Consider the following 5,287-nt stretch of genomic DNA (forward strand, 5'->3'; position numbering starts at 1 on the left):
ATTCTAATCTCATGGTCTTTCATTAGTCTTACAAAGGCAATTTCAGTCCCCAGACAAGGAGGGGGGCAATTTTAGGGAGGGACTATTTTCATCTTTGCTTGGCCTACACCCAGGAACGAATGAGGACAGCCAGCCTGTAAGGCTAGAAGCAAGATGGATTTAGCCATGCTACATTTCTCTCAGTCATAAACTTTGCAAAGGTGGTTTTAATACAATGGACAGAGCTACAAGGGAGTAGAGAATAAGAATGAAAGTAAGAACCCTGTAATACATTCAAGCACTTAAGGAAAATTTAAGAACTCTAGTTCTTGAACATATGCATTTTGAATCCATCCTTTTACTCCACAGTGGATTTGTCTCTTTCTTTCTTTTCTTTGACAGATAAATAGTTTTTTAATTCCTCCTCCTCCTCCTCCTCCTCTTCCTCTTCATCTTCATCTTCCTCTTCCACTTTTTCTGGGCAACTTTAGCAGGACCCTTTGCACCATCAAACTTTCCTTTCGACTTATAGTCAGCAACATCCTTCTCATACTTCTCCTTCAGCTTTGCCGCCTTAGTGATGTAAGGCTGCTTTTCGCTGTCATTTAGGTTATTCCACATCTCACCCAGCTTTTTTGCCATGTCTCCAATAGAGATGCCAGGGTTTGTGGATTTGATCTTGGGGCGGAATTCTGAGCACAACAGGAAGAAGCCAGATGGTGGCATTTTGGGGGCATTAGGATCCTTCTTCTTATCTCCCTTAGCTGGTCCATAATCCTTCATTTCCCGATCATAGCACACTTTATCCGCCTTTGCCATTTCATCAAATTTAGATCTCTCTTTCCCGGACATTGTCTTCCATCTCTCAGAGCATTTCTTGGAAAATTCTGCAAAACTGACAGGGACCTCTTGGTTTTTCTTCTTATGTTCTTCTCTGCACGTCTGCACAAAGAAGGCATAAGCAGACATCTTGCCCTTTGGTTTCTTGCCCTTTAGCCATCCTGACTGTATTGTTCACTAGTCTTGGATTTGTCTCTTTCTAGACTCACTGTCCTGCTATGTTTCAGGACATTCCTTTTATTGTCTTCCTGGAAACACAACCTCTTTGTTTGATGTTGGAGCTCCCATTTGCTGGATTCCATATCTTCCTCTCTTATGGTTTACACCCTTGTTTGTGGGAAGCACTTTATTGAGTAGATTGCAGGGAACTGTGCCACAGAACTGACCTAGGGAGGAAATGCTACCGCTTCTAGGGAGAAAGTTTTTTCTCCTAGGGAGAAAACTGCGCTGCTTCTGCCTCTCCTAGCTCAAATCAACCATTCAGATCCTCTGGGAGATTTCCTGTGTGCTCCCATGACTGCCCTAACCAAAGCCTGGAAGCCTCTGCAGCCATCTGTGCCTGTAAGTTAAAACTGTACCTGGTATTGTGTTTTAAAATTAATCTGTTAGACCTGTTTCTTTAAATACATCTTTATAAGCTATGTTTTTAAATTTTAAGAAATGTTAATGTTAAAAAATTTTTTCTCCATTCTATTTACACAGATTGGAATAATTTGAGATTGATCAAGTGGCACCCAAATGCATTAATTCTCATCAAGTTGGTGAGTAAAAACAACCTGTGATGACAAACTTTGTTTATAATATTAAGTTAACACACACAGTTTTTTTTTTATGATAGTCATTTGACCAAAAGAGGTGGTCCTTGATGTTTCCTCTTAATAATTATCCCTGATGTTTATTATTGATGTTTCCTCAAGGATATCCTTCGTCACTGATGTTTTCTCTTAGTAATTTTCCATCCACTGATCATCCCTGTCCCCAATGCTGCTCCATGGTTGTAAATCCCCACTTGTTCTTGTTGAAGTCAGAGTTGAGTTTCATCTCTCTTTCTCACTGTGAGACCCTATTACAGTGGTCCCTATACCTATTGCTAAGGCCTCCCCTGCTTTGAATAAAGTCTGCTTTACCACCTTTAACAAGTGTCAAGAATAATTTTTTCTTTAACCATACTAATCTATACCACATGGTCTAATTGCAAGTTTGTAAGCCAACACTTTATAAAAATATTGAAAATAAACCTTTGTAGGGTTGAAGAGGGAAAGCTTCCCCTGCACCCTCTGAAGACTCACTGAAAATAAACTTATGAAAGGAAGATTAATAAGAGAAAAAGGCATACAAAATTTATTTAATGTGCCCTGGGGGAAATCACAGGATGGTGATTACCCTAACCCAGTGAGATCCAGTTGGTTATATACTCCTCTTCTTAGGGGAAATGGAGATGAGGAGTATGGTATAGGAGTAAATGATTTGCAGGGGAAATGAATGAGTCCCAATAACAATGGCCTTGGGCAAAGTTCCTGTGACTTCTGGAGGAAGTGGCTGCAAGATGAGAGGCAAAACTTCATTGTGAACAAAGGTTGTCTTATGCAGATAGAGTCTCCCAGTTAATCTCTTGGAGTTGCTTTCCAGAATAGATGAAAAGTCTGTCTGTGTGTGAGAATGACTCTCAGGCTTCTCTGTGAGAATGACTCTTCTCCAGTGGTTAATCTTTCCTGGCTATTTGATGAGAAATTCCTAGGGGTGAGTATTAAGACAATTGCATTTCTTTTGATTAAAAAAAAAAAGCTTTCTTAGTCAAATAAGGAAGTTCCAGAGATAATTCCTCCTGGTTCTTTGGGAAAGAAGAGAATCCCAGACAGCGGTTTTGGAGGAAGGTCAGGGAGAGATTGGTTCTGAGGCTTATTTCTCAGGCTTTTCAATTTTCTTTAATTCGAAGCACTCAGCATGCCAACATGCCATATTTTGTGGTACTGCTTTTTGTGCCTCAGCAAGGCAAATAAAAAGCGTTACCTTTGTAAACCAAAAAGTATCTGAGAAAAATCTCAATCAATATAGATATTTATTTTGCCAAGTTAAAGACATGCCCGTGACAGTCTTAGAAGGTCCTGAGTGCCATAGTTAGGGGTATTATTTTCTGCACTCCAACACTTTCAAATATTAAAAATAAACTTTGTCCTTAGCAAACTGACCTTGGCAGAAATTCAACTTTTTGGAGTCAAGATACAAAAAAACTGTAGCTTAGATTTCTTAGAAATAGGTATGTACATAATTGCTAAATATTTCTTATATATTTGTAAAGTTGTAAGAGCTGTCACAAAGAGTAAACAGACATTTTTTACATTTATTAAAAATTAAGATTTGTTTCTACTATTTGAGTAACATTTGCTATCAAATGATCAACTAAAGAATATCTTTAATATAGTGATGAAACTATTTTCTGCAAGTCCATGGGTTTAAATAGTTTAAATAGATGGGTGATAATATGAATGAGATGGAGACCCATCCATCTGATACTTAGCTTTAATTTTCCAGTTGTGGATAGCAAATTCTCTTCCTGCTGGAATAAAAGCATGTGTAAGGTCTGTTTTCACCGAAGATGAAACGGAGAAACTGAGGCCAGCACGCAAATAATCCAATGCAAGGGAATTTATTCAGGCTCCCGGACAAGGTTCTGCGGTCCGGACAGGAAGGGCCGGAGAAGTCGCGCGGACTCCTCTCAGGCATGGGGTTTTATAGGGAGTGGAGGCATCCGATTGGCTGTGGCCAAGGTGGGTGGGACAAAATGGAGGGGAGTGGGACCCGGATGGAAGGAGGCGTGTCTGAGCTCCCGGCGAGGGGAGGAAGGGGTGTCCGAGCTCCCGGCGAGGGGAGGAGGCGTGTCCGAACTCTCCACGACGCGGCCAACCTTACAGCATGAAAAAATTTTCCTAATCTCAGAATTGTGACCAAATGACTTTTATGTTAGCATCAGTCATTCTCTCTTTCGGGTAATCTGTGACAACATTGTGAAAAGGAGATTGGTTTTAAGGGTTTGGAATACAAATGAGGATGAAGAAAATTAAGGAATTCTGTGATGGTAGTAGTGGTGTAGCAGGAGCAGTCACAGGAAACGGATCTCTCGGACACCGAATACAGGAGGAAGGAGTTTATTCAGCAGGGAGCAAGGTGGCATAGTTGCCTAACAGCCAAGCTCCCCTAACAAAGGAAGGTTCCATCTTTACATAGGCTTATACTTTCAATGTTACACGTGGAAGAATCTTAGGTTTATAGCTTAACATATGAAAAGGATCTCGGCTTACAGTCTCAGGAATTACATATGAAAAGGGCTTCGGTTTACAGTCTTAGGAATGAAAAGGGGAAGTTTACAGTCTTAGGAAAAAGGGGAAGTTGATCCTAGATGCCTGGTCTCTCTCTTCAGTGGCTTCAAGCACTGTACCACTTAAGTTCTACAAAATTAATTAGAGAACAGTGTTGTAAGTATTTTCATGTTACCAGTTAGACCAATTTTGAATCTGAATATTATCCATTAGTAATTATTTAATTTTTATTTTTTTGCTTCAAATTTGGAACAATGTTACTTTGAAAGATGCATAAGGAAAAAATAGGATTGCAGGACAAAATTTATAGACATTTCTCCAAGTTTCCTTTACTTAGTGCTAAGGGTTGAATGTTTGTTCCTTCCAAAACTTACGTTGAAATTTAATTGCCATTGTGATGGTACTGGAAGATGGGGCCTCTAATAGGTATTTAGGTTATGAGTGTCCACCCTAATGAATGAACTAACACTGTAATTTCAGTAGTGGATTTGTTCTCTCTTGCTCTCTCCTGCCCTCTTTTTGTCCTTCTGCCATGTAATACATTTTTGTCATGTGTGAAGTAACAAGATGGCAACTCCTTGATCTTGAACTTCCAAGTCTCCAGAACTTTGAGAAATAAATTTCTGTTCACTGTAAATTACCCAGTCTATGGTATTCTCTTATAGTAACACAAAACAGACTAAGACACCTGGTTATAGTGAAGAGGGAGACCCAGGCATCTCAGATCAACTTCCCCCTTTTTTTTAAGACTGTAAACTTCCCCTTTTCATTCCTAAGACTGTAAACCGAAGACCTTTTCATATGTAATTCCTGAGACTGTAAACCAAGATCCTTTTCATATGTAATTCCTGAGACTGTAAACTGAGACCCTTTTCATTTGTTAAGCTATAAACCTAAGATTCTTCCACGTGTAACATCTAAAGTATAAGCCTATGTAAAGATGGAATCTTCCTTTGTTAGGGGAGCTTGGCTGTTAGGCAACTATGCCACCTTGCTCCCGGTCGAATAAACTCCTTCCTCCTGCATTCAGTGTCCAAGAGATCCACTTCCCACAGCCGCTCCTGCTACATTTTGGTGCATTGGCTGGGAAGCGAGTCTCGGATAGCAGATGGTGGGAAAGAGTCTCTTAGGTGGTTTGCCTAGCCCTTTGG

General features: G+C 40.0%; 1 pseudogene; it reads right to left on the minus strand.

Moving 5' to 3' along the window:
- Window positions 1-337: 337 nt before the first annotated feature.
- Window positions 338-4,529, minus strand: LOC105715781 (high mobility group protein B3-like; annotated as a pseudogene).
- Window positions 4,530-5,287: the final 758 nt, after the last annotated feature.

Source organism: Aotus nancymaae, unplaced genomic scaffold, assembly GCF_030222135.1.
Source record: "Aotus nancymaae isolate 86718 unplaced genomic scaffold, 86718_ANA_hifiasm-v0.15.2.pri h1tg000064l_1, whole genome shotgun sequence".
Lineage (NCBI taxonomy): Eukaryota > Metazoa > Chordata > Mammalia > Primates > Aotidae > Aotus > Aotus nancymaae.